Raw genomic sequence first — 23,988 nt, forward strand, 5'->3', positions numbered from 1 at the left:
GCAGACCAAAGTAGGCAAAGTTTCTCTTTCAAAGCCTGCTTGATATACTCAATTATTGGTTGGCAACAGCTACTGTGTATTGGTGCTTTTTATTCACTTTCATTGCAGCGTGCCATACATATTGCTAGTGCAATGGCAGCATATCCATAGACATTGGTGTAATCTATTGATAACTCACAGATGTGAAGCTGTACATCATTATTTTAAAAGTTGTCAGTTTTGGACTTTGAAGAAGTGGGAAATAATGTAACTTTAAAATAGGTAATAGAGAAAACAAACAGGGAAGATAACACTATCCATAGTGTTATTGCTATAGCAATATCCAGAGAGATTTGGCCATACTTGCTTAAAAAAAAAAAAAAAAAAAAAAAAAAATTAATGATAATGTAAGTTAAGTTTCCTAAATACTAAAATAAAACGAAAAACTTCAATACATACTATTTAAGGCAAATGCCTTAAAAGGCATTTCTTTAGAGGAAAAAGCAAATAGATGGAATACATGGAATAAATCACAATTAAGTGCATTGAATTTTCATTGAATTTGAGGTAGGGAAGATTGAGTGGGGCCCCGGCATATCTAGTTACTTTACCATTCAGAATGTTGTGCTACAAATGACTGTGGAAGGAAAAAAAAAAGAGAAAAAAAAAAGGAAAAGGAAAAAAGAAATACAAAAGCAACAAGCTGCTTGTGTTATAACTAAATGCAGAGCCTAATGGAAGCAGGCTGGGTCTGTAGCTCTTGTCACATATAGTAAAAAGCAAGAACATAAAGAGAGGTGTGAGCAGCAGATTACAGTACACGTTGGTCATACATATTTTAATGTGCTGTAAGTAATTTTAATTTTTCAAAAAAGCTTACCTTGCTGATTATGAGTCTGCAACAACTAGTGCTTCAAATGGGATACTCAGACTGGACTCTGTTTTTGTGAACTGAAGGAAAAAGTATTTCAGATGACAGATATTCCTTCCCACCCCTTCCCCATATCTGTGCTGTTTGAATGAAGTGACAAAGGAATTATTGATCCAAAATACAGGCTAGAATGAAGTATCAAAGGTTAAATGAATTCAAAATGTGATCTAGAATGACTGAGCAAGGAAAAGCAAGGTTTGACATACGAACTCACACTGAGTAATGTCTGCCAATAAGGTGGAGTTGCACTGTAGTCAACTGTAATGTGACCAAGGAAAGATATTTAAAGAATATGGTCTTTTTCATGCACTGAATAAACAGAAGGGAACAGAGGAATCTTTTTTTTTTTTTTTTTTTTTTAAAACTGTTTCTAGAAACATTGGCAGTACTACTATTTTGCCCTATATTCTTATAATTGAATAATTTCTTATTCTCATGGCTTGTTTTGTAGTTGCTGTGATTTTGCATTTGGTTGTTCTTCCCAAAAAACTCCCTATAAGAAGGCCAGAATAAATTGGAAAATAACAACAACAACAAAAAAAATAGCAATGCAACGAAAACAAGGAACTAAAACTAGAAAACCTCTACAAGAATATGGTGTTCTGGAAAGTAAAACAATCTCTTCCTAACAGAAATAAACTAAGACTCTGGAAGGAGGAGCTACCCTAACACCTGGTAGATGCTGGAAGACTTTGAATAAAGGAAATCTTGCAATCCTGTTCCAAAACTCACTTGGGAAAGTTTATATTTAATCTTTATGAATGAAATAACTAACTTCAATTTAAGTTTTGGATATAAGAACCTGAATTTTTATTTCATCTGTGATTTTACAGGCATTGGTTGGCCACTGCTGGATCTTTCATAGCACTTCTGCAATATAATTATATTAGAATTTCATACTGCTGCAACAGACCCTCACCCCCACATCGTCACTTTCCTTTAGTTCAATCTTGCTTCCATAGCTTACAAAAACCCTTTCTAGTTCTGTTAACTGACATGTACCCATACCATTGCTAGAAGCAGTAATGTTGACACTATATTTTTACTTAGGGCAAAGCATAGAAGAGGATGCAAGCCTAATCTGGGTTGCATCATAATTAAGTAGAGCACCATGATTTGTTCTATTTTTACTGTGTCCTTTCAGAAGTGTATCTCTGGCCTGAACCTCTGATTGATCACCTGAGGCAAGCACTGAGTCAGCTGTGGGAGCACAGGTGAAGGCAGTTCAGCTGTGTGAGCAGAAGGGCTGGAGCCTGGCTCCACTACTCCTAGACTCCATTTAAGGGTTGACTGCTACTGAGGAAGGATCTCTTCCTGGAAATTGTTCCCTTTGGAGTTTTCCTACGAGTCTAGGAACAAGTGAGTATTTTCTATTTATTTTTAATTATTCCTTTTTACTGTGATAAACTTTCTAGTTATAAAATCTGTAGATACCAGCCTAACAACTCTGTGTATTTGTTGATTATACAGTGTACTATGAGCTATTTGTCAAATAGCAGAAAGGAAGTCCATTAATATTTGGACATTTTGGACAAAGTAACCATTTTATAATTCTTGAAATACACTCATTGATATTTATTATGAGCAGTAAAGAGCTGATTTAACACTTATTATTTTTTATACATGCATAAAGTTATGTGAATGCATTAGAGATGTATCCTTATCTATTTCTTTTGTTAACTTCAAAATCTCAGACAGTAGAGAGGCCTCTCCTTAGAAAACCAGCATTTTTCTTCTGACACGAGTAACATTAACTTTCCTTCTTCACACAGTCCATAACTGGATGTACTGTAATGGTTATAAGTTAATAAGTTAACTGATTGAATTGTTTTGTATGAGTTTCTCAAAATACGGAAGACCTATGTTATTTGCCTCAGTCCTCACTGGTGTTCAGGCTCCCCATGTTTGCCAGTGCAGTGGATATCTAGGTGTGGATGAAAGGAGCAGATTCCATCCCACTGTAACAGCGGAACAAGTCTGAGATCTCCTTGTGAAAACGAATGTATGTAAATCCATGGGGCTGGATGGTCTCCATCCTAGGGTTCTGAGAGAGATGACTGATGTGGTTGCTGAGCCAATACCCATCATAGTTGAAAAATCATGGCTTATCTGGTGAAGTCCCTGGTGAGTGAAAAAAGGGAAACATTATTCTCATTTTTAAGAAAGGGAGAAAGGATGACCTGGGGAACTACAGGGTGGGGAGCCTTACCTCAGTGCCTGAAAAGATCATGGAGCAGGTTTTCCTAAAAGCTATTTTAAAGCTCATATGAGATAAAGAGGTGATCCAAGACAGCCAGCATGGCTTCACCAAGAGCAGATTATGCCTGACCAATCTGGTGGATTCACTTTTATGATGGAGTGATGGAACTGTTGGGTGGGGGAAGGACAACAGATGTCTTCTGTCTGGACTTCTGCAAAGCCTTTTATATGGTCCTTCACTAAATTAAAGTGGTATAGATTTGAAAGGTGATGGGTTCAATTGGTCAAGAACAAGTTGGTTGGTCACAGAAAAGGGGTTGTGATCAGTGGTACTGTGTCTGGGTGAAGGCTGGTCACAAGCCAGTCTTGGAACTGGTGCTTTTCAGTATCTTCATTAATGACATAGATGATGGAATTGAGTGCACCCTCAGCAAGTTTGCAGATGACACCAAGCTGAACAGTGTCCTTGATACTTGGAGGGAAGGGAAGCCATCCAGAGGGACCTGGAGAAGTGAGCCCATGGAAACCTAATGAGGTTCAATAAGGCCAAGTGCAGAGTGTTGCACTTGGGCCAGGGCAATCGCAGGTATACATACAGACTGGGGGCAGATCTCCTTGAGAGCAGCCCTGCGCAGAAGGACTTGGGGTCCTGGTGGGCGAGAAGCTGGCCATGAGGCAGCAGTGTGCGCCTGCAGCCCGGAAGGCCAGCTGTGCTCTGGGCTGCATGAAAAAGGGGCGGCCAGCAGGGAGAGGGAGGTGATCGTCCCCCTCTGCTCGGCTCTTGTGAGGCCCCATCTGCAGCGCTGCGTCCAGGCCTGGGGCCCCAGCACAGGAAGGACGTGGAGCTCTGGGAGCGGGGCCAGAGGAGGCACTGAGATGAGCAGAGGGCTGGAGCAGCTCTGTGTGAGGAAAGATTGAGGGAACTGGGCCTGTTGAGCTTGGAGAAGAGAAGGCTGCGGGGAGACCTCACTGTGGCCTTCCAGTGCTTGGAGGGAGTGTAGAAACAAGAGGGGGAATGGCTGTTTGTGAGGGTGGACAGTGATAGGACAAGGGGAACCCAGGCCGTTCTATGATACTCCAGAGGACTTTGTGTTCAGAGAGGAGATATAATCCTGGCAAGGCCACCTGATGTCCCTTTTTTTCTTTTCAATTGTCAGACCTTCCTTCCTGCTGCTTGACCTGGCTCTGCATCTTGCCTCAGCATCAGTGTAAGGCCTTCAGGTTTTGAAAAACAGAAAAACCCACAATGGAATGAAAGCCAAGAACAGCTCAGAATGAAAGCAGAGTAAGGATAGACTGAAGAAACATGAAGACATCTTCTCTGCTCTTTGGGAGAGAAGTGGTTGAAGGGAAGGTCTGAAGAAGTTTATAAGGTTTTCTATTAAGGGATGGGCTGTTAGTAACTGATGCTTTTATAGAGAGAGAAAAAAAAAATAAAAAATTAGAGATATTGCCTGGAAGAAAGTTTCAGACAACTTCTGTGGTAAGAATGTGGCTGAAATCTTACTCAGAAGTGTCACTTGCTGGTAAAGGTTACCTTTGCGTAATTCCCCTGCAATTAAAGAAAGACTCCCTACTGTACTTCAGCTGACTTTCTACTTTCCAGATTCTTTGTCTGACCCACAGTGTTTGGAGAAACTGTGGCTTTTTTTTTTTTTCTCAGTTTGAAATTACAGCAAGTAAAGTCCAACAATATCAACCAAAGTTCAATTCCTCAGTGTCCCATTCACTTACATGGAGTGTAGATCTTTTGGCTTTGTTTTAGTATATGCTTCAGCAGAAAGAAGAGAAAAAAAAAAAAAAAAAAAAAAAAAGCAACCAGTCAAGTTCCTTGATGTTGCTAATCTACTGTGACAGCACAAGCCAAGCAGATATTGGCAATACATACTCAGTAAAGAGTATGGAAGAGAGGAAGGAAGAAGACTTCAGCAGAAAAAATTTACATAGCATAGTATTAAGTACTTGTCTTTCTTTCTTTATTTATTTCCAAGGCCTTCTTAATTGAGTAGGCATATCATTAAAATGCATTTTATTTTAAATACTAAATAATATCTCAACTTGCAACTTAGAAAACAGTTCATTATATGCAAAGCTTTTTTACAGTATCTGGCAGCTGCATAAGACATTCCAGCATGTTCACTTTGCATAGGGATGATTGTCATTAGGAATGATCATGAAGGAACTACTGGGGATCATGTTGACACTTCTAGCTTAACCCTAAATTATCCACTGCATTTTACAGACTGCATATAAATGTATTCTACAGAGCACTATTGCTTGCAGTTAAATGTATCTAGGAGCCATTTGCTTAAAAGAGGTAGATTATGAAAAGAATCAGAAGACAGTAGACAAAATCAGGGAGAAGCTGCCTACTTCTCCCTGATTTTTCAGCTTTAAACCTGAAATGACAGAAAATTGGCAGAAAGTTGTCTTTGCTGATTTCATTGGGTTACAAAAAGATCATTCCCTAAATGACAAGATCATGATCCATTCTGTCTTGTACTCTAAGCTGTTAACACAAACTGTTTATCTGAAGAAGAGAGCATAATCATTGAATTCCAGCTATTTTAGTGGCCAGCTTGAGTTTAAATGAATCGCATGTAAAGTAGAGCCATGTATTCCTATCAGTTTTTACAGAGGATTTAGATAATTCAAACCAGAAAACAGGAGACTTGTGAGAGCCAGAGATGTGATCCCTGCACAAACCTACACTGAGCTTCTGTCACATGAAAAAGTATACTGCAGTTCTTTTTGAGAGCATGATATCTAACGATGGGATAGACGTTAAGAAAAAGATTGGTAAAAGATAAGTATACACATATATTTTAAATTTATATGTATATCAAAACTTGTGTTTTTTCACAAGGACTTGAAGAATAAAGTCAGTAGCAGAATTAGTCCTCAAAAGCTTTCTTTTTGGAGAATTCCACGCTTTCAGTAATCTTTCAGTAATAGACCACAACCCAACACCTTTTCCTTTTTTTCCTGGGCAGATCTGATAATGAAAATCACTGGTAGAGCTACAACAGAGTAAAGATGAATATCGCAGGACCCTCTGGAATACAATGATCAGCAAGATAGGCCTAAGAGTAAAGAAAACAGAGACAAAAACTCTATTTTTGAAGTCTATGTTTGTGTGAAACCACATCAACACGTTCTCATCAAACCATGACTGGTGAATTTTTTATCTTCAATATGTTCATTGACATCCTAAAAGTATTAAAGATCGAGCCAAACTTAATGACAATATTTTAGCGAGAGATACTGATGGTTGGACTGGGTGATCCTGTAGGTCTTTTCCAACCTTGGTGATTATATGATTCTATGAATATCACTGAATCACAGAATATTCTGAGTTGGAAGGGACCTTAAAGTTTCAACCACCTGCCACAGACAGGGATATTTCCACTAAATTAGATTGCCTATAGCTCCCCATCCTGACCTTGAACACTTTCAGGGATGGGGCATCTAAAAGTTCTCTGGGCAACTTGTTTCTGTGCCTCACCACTCTCATAGTAAAGAATTTCTTCCTAATATCTCATATAAACCTACCCTCTTTTAGTTTAAAATATACATGAATTCTTGCATGTGCACGAAATGTGATTGTGTTAGGTCTTCAATAGCGTCTAATTACTACTGTTACTAATCCCAGAGAGTCCGTCATATCAATCATAGTAATAAATTTGAAAATGATATCTGAAGATCTGTACAGGGACAAAATTCATCATTGGTTAATAAAAATGTATGATGTATGATCATTATGGTTACTCTATTTGACATTTTTCATTCAGGAACAGGCACTTCTGTAGAACTCATTTGGCCTGTTTTTAAACTTACTAAAAATACATGACATTATTAATATACTTTTCTTTACATTGTTTTGGCAAAAAAAGCATTGTGTTTTTTCCTTGTTTATGTTCCCATAAGCTATAGTAATTTTAAGATTAATAAAAGCATTAAAAGAAATATAAAAGTAAAATATATAAAAGTAATATAAAAGTAATATAAAAGTAATATAAAAGTAAAATATATATATATAATATAGATATATAAAAGTATTAATGTATTTCCACAAGAGGATGTAAATCTGCTCAACAAACTTGCATGAAAGTCTGAGGAACAAGCTAATCATAATTCACAAATACTCATCGGGGAGAAATATTTTGCCTCCTCTGGAATTACAGATGAACCACAATTTAGATCATACTTACAGGATAAAAATAGATCATCCTGCTCATTCAAAGAGATGTCTGCATTTTCTTTATCATTATACAAATGCCTATTTCCATTTAGGAAAAGTCCAGGACTATTACAGAAATTTCTGGTTTTGATAACGTATCATATAAAGTCTTCCCTTAAATAATTTTGAGCTTTTTATAATTCATGAATTTTTGCCTCTTTCCTCATACTTCACAGTCCCTTATCAAGTCTTCTTTGAAGACACTCCTTTTCCCAGAAAAGGCTCCTATTTCTATCATTTCAAGATACTTTGAAGAATTTACTCACTTCATACTTTATGCTCTTGGTAGGTATTCATGATCTAAATTAAAATGTCACATTTCCAGGAGGATATTCTGAAAAGGCCTGGAACACTGAAAACACTGCCAGTGTTTCAGGAAAACGCTGCCAAACTTACTCCAAACTCCCCAGCCATCTCAGTCAGCCTTTTTCAGGAAAGGGTAAAGTTCAGGGAAAACACACTGTTGATGTAAACTGAAGCACATCTTTATGCACCTCAACACAAAACTTTTACTTTTACTAATAGCAATGACAGTCTCTGTACCAATCTGAAAACATATTTTCATGTGCTTTAAGAGCATGATGCCACCATATGTCTAAGAGCACAGTCTGTTTCCAGAGGCAGCTGTTCCTTATTTTTAATTTTTGTCCAAATTCAGTCATCTACATTGAAAAGACAATTTAAAAAAAAATATCCATACATGGAAACTTGCAAAGTAACTGTGTTTTCTACTCACTTCCTCCAAACTCCTTACCCTGTTTTTTGATACAAGCAGAAAAACCTGTGATAACATTCATATGTTTCTCCCCTTGGTATAATGGTTCCTTGCAGTTACCATTCTACTTAAGAATTTTCTTATAAACTGTCTGTACCACTGCTTACTCTATTATCTTGCAGAAGTCAGCAGAGAAAGAGCATCAAGAATATTTTTCCTATAGGTTTTTCCTTTTCTAGGTTCCTAAATGTGTTAAAATTGTGATCTGGGCCAAATATTCTAAATTTGTTTCTGATTTTATTCATAAGATAGAAAAAACATTGGTCTTGTTTTACAGCTTAACTTGCAATTTCTAAATTAAAGATGGAAAAAATATTTTCTTGAAAAGTATATCATAATTATTACTTAAGTTACACTATATTACATAGATATTAAATAGCACAGGCTTATTAAGTCAAAGTTGCCCCTATTTACTCCTTGGCATCACTGTTTTCCAGCTGATAGTAAAACACGTTGTGTAGAAAAATGGAAATAGTAGTTGCTGACAGCTCAGGTAGTCAGACAAAAGATAAAACTTATCAGAAATGTGGTGTTATCTGTGTACTATGAATTTCAGAACACTGAGATCTTGCATTTCAGTTTAGAATACCTACCATGAATGCACAAAAGCAAAATTGTTCTCATTCCCTTTTCAAGATTTTATAATCAATGTATTCAACGTACTAGCCATTTTTTTCCAGAGTCTGGTGCATGATGGCACATCACATTCTTGGCATCCAGGGGATCAGGCCCAGCCAGTACAGGGTCATAAAAGGCAGGCCATGCTTCTCCAACCTAATCTCTTTCTATGACAGTGTGACCAGACTGGTAGATGAGGGAAAGGCTGTTGATGTAGTATACCTAGACTTCGGCAAAGCCTTTGACATGATCTCTCACAGTATTCTCCTGGGGAAACTAGCTGCCCACGGCCTGGACAAGTATACTTTTCTCTAGGTAAAGAACTGGATAGAGGGTAGTAGTTGATACAGTTAAGTCCAGCTGGCGATCTGTTACAAGTGACATCCCCCAGGGGTTGGCACTAGGGCCCATCTTATTAAATATCTTTATTGAGAATCTAGGTGAGGGTATCAAGCATACCCTCAGTAAGTTTGCAGATGACACCAGACTGGGAGGAAGCATCAATCTGCCTCAGGGTAAGGCAATGCTTCAGAGAGTTCTGGATAGGCTGGACTGCTAGGCTGAGTCCAAAGCGATGAGGTTCACCAAGGCCAAATGCCAGGTCCTGCACTTTAGTCAAAATAACCCCATGCAGTGCTAGAAGCTTGGGGCAGTGACTAGATGACTGTGAAGAGGAAAGGTGGTGTTGGTCGTCTCTTAGCTAAATGCGAACAAACAACGTGCCCAAATCGCAAAAAGGGCCAGCAGCATCCTGGCTCATATCAAAAGTAGTGTTGCCAGCAAGAACAGGGAGATGATTGTCCACCTGTACTCAGCTCTGATGAGGCCTCACCTCAAGTACTCTGTTCAGTTTCAGGCCCCTCACTACAGGATAGACATAGAAGCCCCAGAACATGTGCAGAGAAGGGCAACGAAACTGGTGAGAGGTCTAGAGCACAAGTGTTTAGAGGAGTGGCTGAAGGAGCTATAGCCTGCAGAAAAGGAGGCACAGGGGAGACCTCATCACACTCTACAATTTCCTGAAGGGAGGTTGTAACAAGGAGGTGATTGGTCTCTTCTCCCAGACAACAAATAGGACTCAAGGAAACAGCCATGAACTGTGCCATGGGAGGTTTAGATTAGATATGAGGAAAACCTTTTTTTCCTCAAAGAGTGTCAGGTACTGGAATCGCCTACCCAGCAAGGTGATGCAGTCACCATCTCTGGTGGTGTTCAGGAGGCATCTGGATGAGGTGCTGCGAGATATGGTTTAGTAGTTTAGTGGGTAGTAATTGTTATAGAAGGATGGTTTGACTAGATGATCTTGTTGGTCCTTTCCAACCTTGTGATTCTACGATAGGGGAATATGATAAACCCATTCAGTGTTATGCTCCTTGGCTGAGATTTTTAATGAGTTTTTTTTCAGAAATGAGTCCAAGTCTGACTCATTTCTTCCTGGGGTGCCATGTCATCACAAGACCTACTTTTCAAGGCCCAGGGTAGTATTTTGGGTAGAGGCATGGGGCACAGGATATGTTTCCGTGGACTGCTTGCATAATTGTAAGAACATGGCACTTGCTGTGGAAAGTATGTGATTCTGCTGCCAAAGGGATTGAGAAAAATACATTGACAATGTCTGTTGTGGCATACCACTTCGCTACATTTGACTCCAGTTCATATTGAAGTTTAGCATGCTTGTCATGGCAGCCTATTGTGGTGGTGTGACTACATTCAAGCCATGGTGGTCCACTGTCCTCCTCTCCCCACCGGTCTTTCACATTGGCCATATGGGACTATTGAAAGGTGAGCAAGTCATCCTGATTATTCCTTGGTTCTTCAGTTGGTGAATGAGCTAGTGAATAAAAAAAACCAACCAAACAAAAAAAAACAAAAACAGAGTCCTGGCTGTGCTATATTGCCATTGGTGCGCTTTTGTAGTAGCAATTCTCACCTACTGTTTTTCTGCTCTTAGCAATTCCACAAAAGAAGGCTCCTCTGAGAGATGAGGAAAGGTAGACAGTGCTTGATACCCTCTATCTCAAAGCAGTTATTCCAAAAGCCCACCAATACCTTTTGGATATTTGTATTACTCTCTCCTGAGGTAATCTATGCCAAGGATAAACAGAGCCTCTGGGCCAGTTGCAGTGGAGTTCTTTTGCCACTCACTTCCAATTAGAATCATAAAATCTCCAAGTTTGGAAAAGATCTCCAAGATCATCCAATCCAACCATCCACTTACCACTAGTATTTCCCCACTAAACCATGTCCAACATCTAAACATTTCTTGAACACCTTCAGGGGAAGTGACAACCACCTTTCTGGGAAGCTTGTTCCAGCACCTGACTCCTCTCTTGATGAAAAAGTAATTCCTAATGTTCAATCTGAACTTCCCCCGGTGCAACTTCATGCCTTCCTCTTTAGTTCTATTTCTAGTTACATGGGAGAAAAAGCCAATCCCCACCTCTTCACAACCTCAAATCCCCTCAAATCCCCCTGGACTCTCATCCAAGTCATTTGTAAAGATATTACATATGTCCCAATACTAATCCCTCAGAAGTACCACTCCTGACTGGTCACCATTTGGATTTAGCTGCATTCACTACCACTCTCTGGGCAAAGCCCTCCAAGCCAGTTCTTTAACCAGCAAAGGGTGTAACTGTTCAAGCTGTAGGCGGCCAGCTTCTCCAGGAAAATGAAGTCCATGACTGGTGAAACATGAGCACATGCCATATACAAACTGTCAAAGCCAGAAAGAATTTTAAGGCAACCTTCAGAGGTGATAAACTATGCTGCTGGATTTAAGAAAAACAACTTCGAATGCAAGTAATACCTCATTAAGAATGAAAGCTCAGAGTTGAGACTATCAGCTGTTGAGTAACCATACTACTTATAACAGTTTTAACAGATCCCTATCAGATCTGTCATTGCCACAGCCCAGTATTCTGAAGCATGTACTGGAACTTCTCACCACTCTCATTCCCAAATATACTCTTACTGCCTGTTGTTCATAGAGAACCTCTGAGTTTTCTTCTTCTAAACTCCACTTGACCACTGAGATATGACACACAATGCAAGCAAGATAGCTCTACACATTTTTGTTTAGATCCAAGTTCATAACAGTTCATTTCTGTTTAATTGAAATTATGCAATAGTTGATTTTTCATTTTCTCTGTACTATTATAATGTGGTTAATCTGAATCTTCAGCTGTAAAAAGACAAATGGTGCTAGGGAATATTTCTACAAGAAAGTAGCCAAGGTTTACACTGGCACAGAAACATGTGATTTACCATTATTGTATTTTCTACCAACTTTCCTTGCGGATACTGGGATATAAGCAGAAGTTTTATACCCAAGATGTTTCAGGCTAATTCCAGCTAGAATCCTCCTTACTTTGGGAAAAACCTATTTTTAGGAAGATGTTCAGAAAGTGAAGAAACTCAAAGGGACTCTGTCACCTAAGTACAGACACTGACTAGAAAGACCAAAAACTCATACATATTGAATTTGAAGAGGAATGGAGAAAAATTGCAGTCCTAGTGCCAGTACTTCAGAGAAGAAAATAAACTGAAACAAATCTATCATGATGGTACAAAAATTAACAGCCTTGAATTTATTTATTTATTTATTTATTTATTTGGTAGTATTCAAGGGCTAGTATTATCAAACTGAGAACAAACAACTATATTTAAGAACTGTCCCAAATTACCGCTGAAGAAATTAGTCTTACTCACAACCCAGCAAGGAATGTACACATTAGGGGAGAAAGTTTTGCATATACAGGGTAATTAAATGCTCAACATCTTCTCAACAAAACTAATCATTATGTTTTTACTTAGCAAGAGCATACATAACAGCAATTCTGCTGCTAAAGGGGTAACACAAAGTGTCTTCTGTTTCACAGAATGTGCCATAAGAGATCCAAATTCCCTAATTGCAAAAGACTGGTTGTAGCAGGGAAAGGGAAATACTGAAGTTGAACATGCTCTTCCAATTAAAGGGAGAGAGAAATTGCTTATCTTAGAATTGAAAGTTGAAAGACTCATTTGAGGCTCATAGAAAACTTACATCTTCCACACAGGTTCTGGGAACATCAAAATTATATCTATAGCCTTCAAGCTGAACATGAGCCGACAGTGTGCCCAGGTGGCCAAGAAGGCCAATGGCATCCTGGCTTGCATCAGAAACAGTGTTGCAAGCAGGAGCAGAGAGGTGATTGTTCCCCTGTACTGGGCACTGGTGAGGCCGCACCTCGAGTACTGTGTCCAGTTTTGGGCCCCTCACTGCAAGAAGATATTGAGGCCCTGGAACGTGTTCAAAGGAGGGCAACAAAGCTGGTGAGGGGTCTGGAGCACAGGCCATATGAGGAGAGGCTGAAGGAGCTGGGAATGTTCAGCCTGGAGAAGAGGAGGCTCAGGGGAGACCTCATTGCTCTCTATAACTTCCTGAAGGGAGGTTGTAGTGAGCTGGGGGTCGGCCTCTTCTCTCGTGTCATCAGTGATAGGACCAGGGGGAATGGCTTCAAGCTACGGCAGGGGAGATTCAGGCTGGACATGAGGAAGTATTACTTTTCAGAAAGGGTGGTCAGGCACTGGAATGGATGCCCAGGGAGGTGGTGGAGTCACCGACCCTGGGGGTGTTCAAGGAAAGACTGGATGTTGTGTTGAGGGACATGGTTTAGTAGGAGCTATTGGGAATAGGTGAACGGTTGGACTGGGTGATCTTTTAGGTCTTTTCCAACCTTGGTGATTCTATGATTCTATGATTCTAAGCAACTAGTCTTTCTGAAAGAGATTACTTAACTTAAGCATTTCAATGATATCACTGACAGAGTTCATCCCGCTGCTAAGAAAATATCACACTAAGAAAATATCATCTACAATACAATTACTACTTTCCTTATTTCATTTTCTTTTGAACATTCAGTGAATGACAGTGGAGATCTTTGTCCTTTCCTTTGTTTTTGCTACAAATTCAACATCCCAAAAATAAGTCCTTTATACCTTCAGACACAGTGCTGGAAGAACTCTCCATGAATCTTCAGGCATTACAGAAAAATATCACCAGGAAGCTTGAGCTGCTGAAATTTGTGGTCACAATGCTGAGAAGTTCTGGTACCAAACTCTAGAGAGCATTAGTTGAGGTTAATTTACTAGGAAGTAGAAATGAAAAGGGAGAGTACCCTTCTTCAGTAATAATATAAGGATTGTTTCCTGCACCTAGGTTGATTTGCACACATGCAAGTTTTTAAAACAATTGGCAGTTTGTGATATTTTGTTTAATTTGTAGTTATTATTTTACATTACTGAATATGATTCTTTATAATTAAAGATGAATCTCCAAGCATCTTCTTGGAAGATGTTAGTACAGCTGTTTCCTATCTATACCCATATTTGGAAATGCAAAGACATTTTAAAACATATTATGTAACTGAGACCCTAGAAAGAGGATAGTATTCATGCTCAGTAGCATTACTAGACATAGTATTTTGAAGTGGAAGAATATTTTTAAGTTTCTTAAGTTTTAATAGCTTGTATTGAAGAAAATAGTCATGTGTTGTTTATTTTTTTTTTCAAAACATTTTTTATTTTTGCTTAGATTTGAGTAGCAGAATACCAAAAATCAAATGTGAAAGGGAAACCATCTCTCAAAGATTTCTAAAGGAAGTACAGTTTCCTGAAAAAAATAATAAATCTTAGATTTATGATTAGCTCAGCTTATTCATTTGATCCTTAGCAAAATCTTTCCTCCAGCCACTTATGCAGCACAAAATAAATCTCTATTATGGATAGTTATAATTATCTACCCCATCCCAAAATATACAGTTGATTTAGCTTAGTTGTCATGGCTGATTTGTTTCTAGTATTCCTTTATGCTCAGGTTTCTGGAAAAAAAAAATTAGTTTATTTTTCTGTATTCCAAATTCCTCTTCCAGTGGGTATGCACAATGTACCTGAAAAGATCACCACGGCAAGATATTCAGTTGTCAAGCCCACACTTGAATTATTTTCAAGTTAGTATTTTTTCTTATAAAAAATGATTTGGGGAAAATAAAATATAATTATTTTGTTACAATTGAGCTGTTCTTATACAGCTCAAAGGAAAGAATACTGAGAAAGGTGGACCAACATTGAAGGTTCAAGGAATACTAACCCTCAGAAATTTCCCTCCTTGAAAGGATGTTTAATCTATTTTTCTCTTGTACAGTCATACATAATGTTACAATCAGAAAGATTAATGCAATGGAAGGGCAATACAAGAATGCAACAGCAAAGGGACCAGTGCAGAACATGTTGGTATTTCAAAGGAAAAAGTAAAGGTGTTCACCTGTCTCCAAAGATCTAGACATACAGGAAAGACTCCATAAGGGAGGGATCTCCAACCAGAGATCCTTCCACAGTAGCAGTCAGCCCTTAAATGGGGTCTAAAAGAGGTGGAGCCAGGCTCAACTCCTTGCAGTAACACAGATGAATTGCCTCACCTGTTCTCCCAGAGCTGACTGGGTTTTTTCCCCAGGTAATCAGTAATTAAGGAAATGACTCAATAGTTAACATGCAGTCCACCCCTTCACAGTGCGAACCAATGATTGAGCTGGTTGAAGGGTGAGCCTTCCCTAATATAAAGATCCAATGCACCATGACACTTGTACAGTTGACCGTTGTGATGGAGGTTGACGTAATATATGACATAATATAACATGATTGATGGTTGATTTGTGGTTGAAGGTTGTGTTCTTTCATGGGTCAGTCCTCAGTGGTGCTACTGCAGGCATGCTGTTACTTGGTGCAGGTTCATCCTATGTTCCATCATACACATAGGCCATCACTGACTGTTGTGCTTGATCTCACAGTGACAGTGGAATGTATCAATGAAATTTTATTCCTTCCAGTGATCCTAGAGACTTAAAAACTCATGGAGAGTAGTACAAATATTTCAGGGGTACTAGGAAGGGAAGGTCTGCCCTCCAGGGCAAGATAAAGGCTGTATTCCTATCCTGGGTCAACACTGCAGCTTTCACTGAGGCATGCCCTCGCCGCCTGTACCACATCCTTTGGCCAGATATCTGCGGTTGCAAAACTATCAGGAGCCAAAGGGGAATTCCTGATCTGCCACAGGGACATGATGACTGTTGCAATGAAGACCGGAGTGTTGACCATAATATCAGTAGGCTATATACCAATTACTGGAGTGACAATCGAGCCCCCAACCTCCAGTAATCTCCCCCAAGGTGCAAGTAGGCCACACCACTTCAGTCCTACTTGCAACTTTCAAAGCTATTTTATTCTAGGGTTACCTGGTTCTAGATTCTGAGGGGCAGGGAGCAGCAGAAGATTATTGTCATTGCCAGTCTGGAGTCTTACCTGATAATCAGCGCCCATAATTTGAATCCTAAATGGGGAGGTCCATGTTGTCTGTAGCATTTTCAAGGCACTGGGTCTGCTGTCTCTAGGCTTTTCACTCAGGTCCCACAGTGTTTCATAGAGTCTCCTTGTCCACTCCTGCAGGGACTGAAAGTTTGACTTCAGGACAGCCTTAAAAATACCAGTATGGCATTCAGTAAGGCCTGCCCCCTTCAGATTATACAGGAGAAGGAATCTCCATTCAATGTTATTTTTTTCTGCCCAACATTGTCATTGCACCAGTAAAATGAGTCCCTTGGTTTCTCTTGATGACTTGAGGTGTCCCATAGGCAGCCACCTGCTTAGTAAGTGCCTTGATGTATATGCCTGTATATGTATGTATATGATGTATATATATGTATATAATGTATATGTTGGATGCATATGCACTGGATTATGTGGATTATGTAATGGCCTGCATTAGCACATTTGCCATATCAACACAGGTCGGGGCATATGTTACAGTCTTTGAAGACTGAGGGAGGGGCCCTATGTAATCAACCTGCCATCACTGGAGAGGATTGTGTCCTCTAGCAAGATGGGCTGTTGTTCCAGGCAAAGGTCTCAGTCTCATCTTGGAGCAAGCATAGCAGTCTCAGCATGCCTGGGAGAAGTCAGATAGCTGTATAGGCAGACCCCATGCTTCAGCTGCTGCCTGCATTGCCTTTTGTCCTGCGTGCCACAGCTTATGATATAACCAGCGGGCAATGTTCTCAGATGGCGAATTCTCAATCCATCAAACTCCAGCCAGTGTGTCAGCTTCATCTTTTCCTGGTGACTGTAGGGTTTGTTGATCAGAAATATGGTAGACATGTACAGTCCTGCATTTAACCACGGGGAATTCCATTTAAGGCATATTTCTGCCCTAAATTGATCAGGTGCGGACACCAGTCCTGTGGGCCCACTGTGCAATTCAAAGAGTGAGCCACAGTACACAGCCCAAGCATCTGTGCAGATGTTCAGGATACCAGGTTCCTTGGTTATAACCATCCACATGGCTTACAGTTCTGCCCGTTGACTACTCTGACCACCTCCCTCTTCAAACCAGGTAGTTTCAGTTGAGGGATAGTACGTATGCTCCTTCTCTCCGTTTGCTCATGTTGCTCTTGCTGGACCCATCCATAAACCAGGCATCTCATTTTTCCCCTCCTGAACAGTAATCTTTTCTGGTGGAGTGACCAATGTTTCTTTTCGTGCATCACTATGATACATCACTAGGCCTAAGAACTTTTGAAGGTCTTCTTTCAATGGTGATGAAGACAGACCACTCCTCTGGCTGAGATAGGCAACCCATCGTGCCACTGTTTGTGCTTGGGCCACCCCTGTCTTAGGAAGGTGGGTCAGATCTTTTACCCACCTTGGCAAGGTGATCTTAACTATGTCTTCAGCTGTTTGGTCTATTGGTTCTATCACCTGTAACATGAAGTAGGCAGCCAATAACTGTTTTTCAATCATACTGTATCATTCTTTTGCTCCATGCCAGACTTGAGAGCAGAAACCAATGGGGGTCCAAACAGAACTCTGGCGTTGCCACAGGCCCCAACCAAAGCCATCCTGAGTAACATGAACGTCCAACTTGGCTGGGAGGGTAGGATCAAATACACCCAATGCCTGGGCTTGTTTAACTGCCAGTTTGGCCTGTTGGAAAGCCTTGTGTTCGGTTTTCTTCCAGTCCCATAGTTGCTCCTTTTTTGTGAGTCTGTACAGCAGCCTCAGCAGCTGCACTTTAGCATAAAACCCAACATACATAAGAACTCCTGCAGCTGCTTTAGTGTTGTTCAGGCATTTCTAGTCCCTACCTTATCTGTTGCAGTACTGGATAGTACTTTGGTCTTTCCCGACCAAACTACCCCCAGGAATTTCAAAGGCAGGCCCAGACCTTGCACCTTCTGAGGATTTATAGCCCATCCTCTTTCTTGTGGATAGGTTGTCAAGGAATTTGTCACCCACTCTACTGCCTCTAGTGAGTCAGATGTCAACAGGAGATCATCAGTATAATGGTACAAGCTAACATTATTAGGTTTTCCCTAATTAGCCAGGTCACACACCACTAGATTGTGACAATATGTTGGTGAATATGCATGTCCCTGTGGCAGGACCTGAAAGGTCTACTGCCTGCTTCCCCCTGTAAATGCAAACTGATCTTGTGATTCTTCAGCAATTGGAATACTGAAGAATGCTTTTGCTAAGTCTAAGACACAGTGATAGGTTTTCATTTCCCTACTCAATGTGTCCATTAAGGAGGCAATATTGGGTACGGTCACCTGAACAGGTGATGTGACTTTATTCAATTTTCTATAATCTACTGTCACTCTCCATGTGCCATCTGACTTCTGCACTGACCATATGGGGGAATTATAGGGACTATGAGCAGGCCTGATAATCCCAATTTTTTCTAATTCCTGCACAGTCCTTGATATTTCATCTTGCATCCTTGCCTGTGCTCGCAGGGTGTCTCACTCCAATTTATAGGAGGGAGAGGAGGTTCTTTTAATATAACATATCTGGCGTGAGATTAAGAAACGAATGTTTGAATGTTGGACTGATCAGTTTATTATAAATCCTAATCAGGGAGATGGGGAAAGGAAAGATGGCGACTATTACAAATTAGGGTGATGGGGAAGGGAAAGAGAGAGATAGATAAGATAGGAAAGAAACAAGAATTGCTTAATGGGTGGATAGTCAACCACCACAATCCAGCAGCATCCTGTTGCATGATGTTTCGAAGGTCCGAGGCAAAAGCACAGCAAGGGGAGAGCAGCAGTGGCCACCGTGTGATGGCCTTGGGCAGCAAGCAAGTAGGAAGAAGAAGTCACAGAGACAATCAGGGAGGAAGCGGCAGGACTCAGACAGCAGGCCCAGAAGAGTCCATCAGCAGGCAGGAATTCCATAGTGAGGAATCTGATGGTAGACACCTTCATTCTTCTTCAGCATGCTGTTAAAGTGCAGAGCAAGTCCAGGAGGGAGAGAGGCTTCTCATGTCAGAAACCTCTTCTTTTTTTGAGGAATCTGTTGCCGGAAAAAACAACCTCATGCTTGTAGGTCCCCTTTTTTTACCTCTCTTCTTCTGCCAGCATGGCATTCCTGGCGCTTGAGTAAGAGTCATTTGCAGCATCTCCTGAGGTGGCCATCTTCCTTGAGATAAACCCACACAAAAGACTGCTTCCTGGCCATTAATCTGTGACTTATCTCTCTCTCTCTTGTTGCCTCTGGCCTTGTCTGTCTGTGTCCCACAGAGAAAGGATTTCTCAACCCTTGCCCAGGACTTGCTTGGACTTGTTCATCTGTGTACCCAGCAAGCTTTGAGACAAAGATGCAAAAGAATAATCTCTTACAAAGGGCTGACTGGGTCTTTTCCTCAAGTGCTCTATCAGTGGTTCAGGCTATAACTCAACAGTTACCATACACATGATAATTAATACAGAAGAAATTAAGATAAGCAGATCTCACCTATTGCACATCTCTCCAACCACGTTAACAATGCTTCTGTTCTTAAGTTCTTCCCTGGAATTAGGGTTGCATTTATTTTTTTTTTAACTTCCAGAAAAGCAGCAATAAGAAAGTAATTAGAACCATGGATCTTTCCCTTTAGCCTCACCAGTTTGTATCACCATTCACAGCAAGATTTTGATACATTTATATCTGCTTTCGGTACTTTGTTTTAAGAGTTGCCTGTATACTTGTAAAAGGCAATTAGTGAGCAAGTTCCTGTTTTCTTTTATTCTATTAATTCTATTCTTCTATTAATCTTAAATGGAAGCATAATGCAAAACTGGTTGAAGGGTGCTAAATTTGTGATCATACAATGTAACTGATCTTCAGATAATAGCATTAAAAATAGATTTGGAGCTTGCAGATGCATTAATACGAAATACATTCAGACTTCTTTAGTTATCAAATACAATATTGACTTAAGACTAAAAATGAATTCAAGTTCACAATGGTATAATGAAAAGTCACTGACATGATTCTATGATTCTATGACATGACTGTTAGCTGGTGATAATGTCCAACTCTTCTTCTTCTGTATCATTTGCTATAAGATACCAACAGGTGTCTGAAAGCTGTCCTCTGAATATCTTACAAAAATGTTAGACAGACCCTATGTCAGATTGGCACTCAAGTAATATGGAAGAGTTTTCTGGGATAACATTATTTAAAAATCAAGCACAGCACTGGACTATTGAGGTGTCCTCTGCTCTGCAGTACTGTTTAATTTGTGGAAAAACTTGGGAAAGAAGGACAATAAAACAACCTTGTATGACAAAGCAGATGAAGGAGTTGGAAGTGTTAGTAAGAGGCAAAGAGGAACAAGGGGCTGTAACATACTTTAAAGTGGAAAAATGGTAATGAAGAACTTTCAAGCTTTAAATATATTTAGTCTAGCATTCCCAGCCTGCCAGGCATAACTGCCCATGAAATACTTGATAACCACAATCTTAAAAACAAAAACAAAACATAATCATGTGCCTACTTACCTTCTCATTTGACCCTCAAGCAAAGACATTTAAAATTTATTAAAGGTTATTACAATTCAATAAGTATTGTAAGGCAGAACAAACTATTGCTCTGATTTCTTTCAGACATTCCCCCAGGAGAGTAAAATCAACCCCCCCAGCTTGAAAACTGCATGCAGTCATGGAATGATGACTTGCAGATCCCAGACTTCTTAGAATACCTTTGGAGCATCTTTGCCTTCCTAGGCAATTCCGTACCAAGAGCTCAGGAATCAAAAATGCCAAGCATCATGTTTACAGAACATGAAATGTTGCTGAAAAGTACTCTGCAGATGCATCCAGAAACAGGACTGACATGAAGCATGTTTCTCTGTCAGAGACTTTTCCCTTAGAAAAGTATCAAATCATACAGGGAAAAACAAAACAAAAAACAAACAAACAAACAAAAACATAGAGACAACCAAAGCAAGGGAGCTTTTTGAGCAAGCTTAAAACAAACTGTTCTATATATAGGAGACAATTTCACTAACTGCAAAGACCACTTACCATACTGGAAAGCAGGTTGTGAAGAGTGTATCAACATAAAGCAGGAGCAATGTTTCTGGCTCAAACGTATTTCCAACCTCTCACCACCTTTAGTGTAGTTGTCATCTTTGATGAGCCCAGTGATTGTACTTGCAGCTGAAACTCACTTTGCAGGGCAACATATCCATTGCAGAACCTCACTAGTTTTCCAAAGCAAGAGTAGGAAAACAAAACAAAAATAAAGATGACTTGCTTGTTAGAGCTTCTTCAACTCACAACAAGAATATGCCCATAAGTGTAAGAGACTTGTATGGAACATTCTTGTCTCAAAGTTTGTTCAGTGGCACCTGTTCAAGACAGATACTGCTTGGCAATCCTTTATGGTCAACAGCCACTCATGCGGCTGAGCAAACAGAATGAACTAGTTTTTGGCCATAGTCTATCAAGTTCTCAGGGCTCATTCATGCTGACTTATGGAGGAATCTCAGAAGAGAGACCACTATACAGTCAATGTGCATACCTAGCAGCATACCATGCAACAATCACATAATGAACTGAAATAAACAGAACAGAAATAAAAAGGATACAGAAAGCTGAACAAGAATAGGAACTGTGTGTATGTATTTTTCTACTCTTGAGGAGATGGCACTGAATCTCCAGCCATGAAGTAATTTATATCCTATATGATAGTAGGTGCAAGTCAAAGTGAGGATTGATAACTTCCTGAACAACCTGGGGAAAATGGCAGGATATCCTCAAGTCATAGAGGCATATAATGTAGTTAGTGATGATCTGAGAAGGTAGATATTCTGCACTAAAAAAAAAAAAAAAGCCAGAAAGATTAGCCTTATCTGAAAGCCAAAGTGTTTTTCATCCTTCTATGCAAGATTGCATAGAAGTTTGCAGAGTATGCAAGCCATGGTTCACTTTCACTAAACAGAATGCAAGGAGAACAAATACAGAGAACATATAAATGAGAGGTGCTGTATCACTCCAACACATTTTTTCCTAAGCATGCACTTCACAAGTACAGCCTTGTATGGGAATTTGTAGGTCACATCCTAAACCAACGTTCAAGCACCAAGTGAGAAGGTAAGCCTTACCCAGGAAGCTCAAGTGTAAGCAATGCACCTAAGCAACTGGAAGGGCTAGACCCCAAGTCCACCCCTCCTTATCATTATTAAAGAATTATATTATTAAAGAGCCATGGGAACAACATCTCCAGATATCACGCTCTTCTTGAGGTGTCATTAGTCTTCAGAAAGCGTGAGTCACCTTCTATATCACTTTCTAAACTAAATCTTAATGAATTCTTTTATAAGCGCTCCTGCTCAATAGAAACCATTATCATGGTTCAATGGCCTACCATTTCTCCACAGATCTCACTTCCCTCCTATCCTGCACAGATTAGGTTGCACCAGAAGTAATGCCTCATTTATTTCCTTGGAAGCTACAACAGATGTAATTGGCACAATAACACTGATAGAGAAAATTCTGAGCTACAGAATATTATTTTCTACCACAGTCACCAACATTAGCTATGCATTTTCATAAGCAGTGAACAAGAACATGCATGCTGCCTCGTAGAAGTCCACACGAGCAGAGATGAACCACTGCCACTGTCACCACTACCTCAGATCTACTCTTTAATCTCCATAAACATTCAGCAAGCATACTTGAATATCAGTGGGTGCAATTTTTTTCTGCATGGAGGAATTCAACGCCTTTTCTTCATAAGAACTTGAATGTCAGATACTTGAATGTCAGATACTACAGATTGCCCCTCTGTTTCAATCTGTTGGATGGCAAAAAATTCTAACAATACTATTTCTATTCATTTCCTTGGAAACAACAGATGCAAAGAGCACAGTAACACCATTAAATAGAGCACATTCTCAGCTACAAATCACAATTTTGTAACGTGTCACTACCATTACTTAAGTGAATTAAATGACACTCCTCTACCTCATAAGCACTTCCATTTCAGATGCCATGTGGTCAGACCATCTCTGTGCTGCCTTGTTGCATGACAACAAAATTTAATCAAATATTGTTGGGAAGGTTCAACATCTACTTCCATACAATCAAAAGCCTCCTCTGACATCATAAGCCAACATAATGAAATAGGCATTACTTTCAATTGATTGAGAAGGTGAAGTAGAACTCACTGAACAGTTTATAGTTTCTATGAAGCTTTGACTCTTATTGAAAGTATGAGCAAGAATGTCTTCCTAATAGAATCATGTAAGGCCTACATCCAAATCTTTTATGAAGATATTAAAGACAATTTAATATTATTTTCTCCTCACCCAAACTATGCTTACACAGCATTTTCCTTCTATTGAAAGAGATGTGCTCATGAACACACTGTGAGTGTGTTCAGTCACCATCTGCTGTCAATTCTGTCTTCTATTTCTGGAGTAGTTTCCACATTAAGAAGTCCATGCATCTTACTAACATAAATTAATTAAAATTTAAAATGCTTCTATTAAATTATGAAAAACTAGCTCTTCCAGTTAAAAACCTGTTACTGAAAGCTTGAGTTAATTGTTCAGAGTTGATATTTTTCTATAGTTCATGCAGCCTATTGAATCAATCCTGGACCGTTACACTTCATCCTGTTTTCACTACAACAGGCCCTGAAGTTTTGTGCTAATGAAAGCATATCTTTCAGAAAGGTAGTTGGTCTCCATCTGAATAGATAAAGAATTCATCATTTCTCACAACATTTGTTACTAAGCACCATCTCTGATAAAATAATTGTATACTTCCTTCTGAATTTCTAAGGCTTCAAGCTCATATTCTGATAGATCTAAAAGACCTTTGGTAACATCTCTTCATGGAAACTGGATAGGGAGGAAAGCAAAATGTCTTGGCTCACACAGTG

The sequence above is a fragment of the Tympanuchus pallidicinctus genome, unplaced genomic scaffold (assembly GCF_026119805.1).
Source record: "Tympanuchus pallidicinctus isolate F22 unplaced genomic scaffold, pur_lepc_1.0 scaffold31, whole genome shotgun sequence".
Classification (NCBI taxonomy): Eukaryota; Metazoa; Chordata; class Aves; order Galliformes; family Phasianidae; genus Tympanuchus; species Tympanuchus pallidicinctus.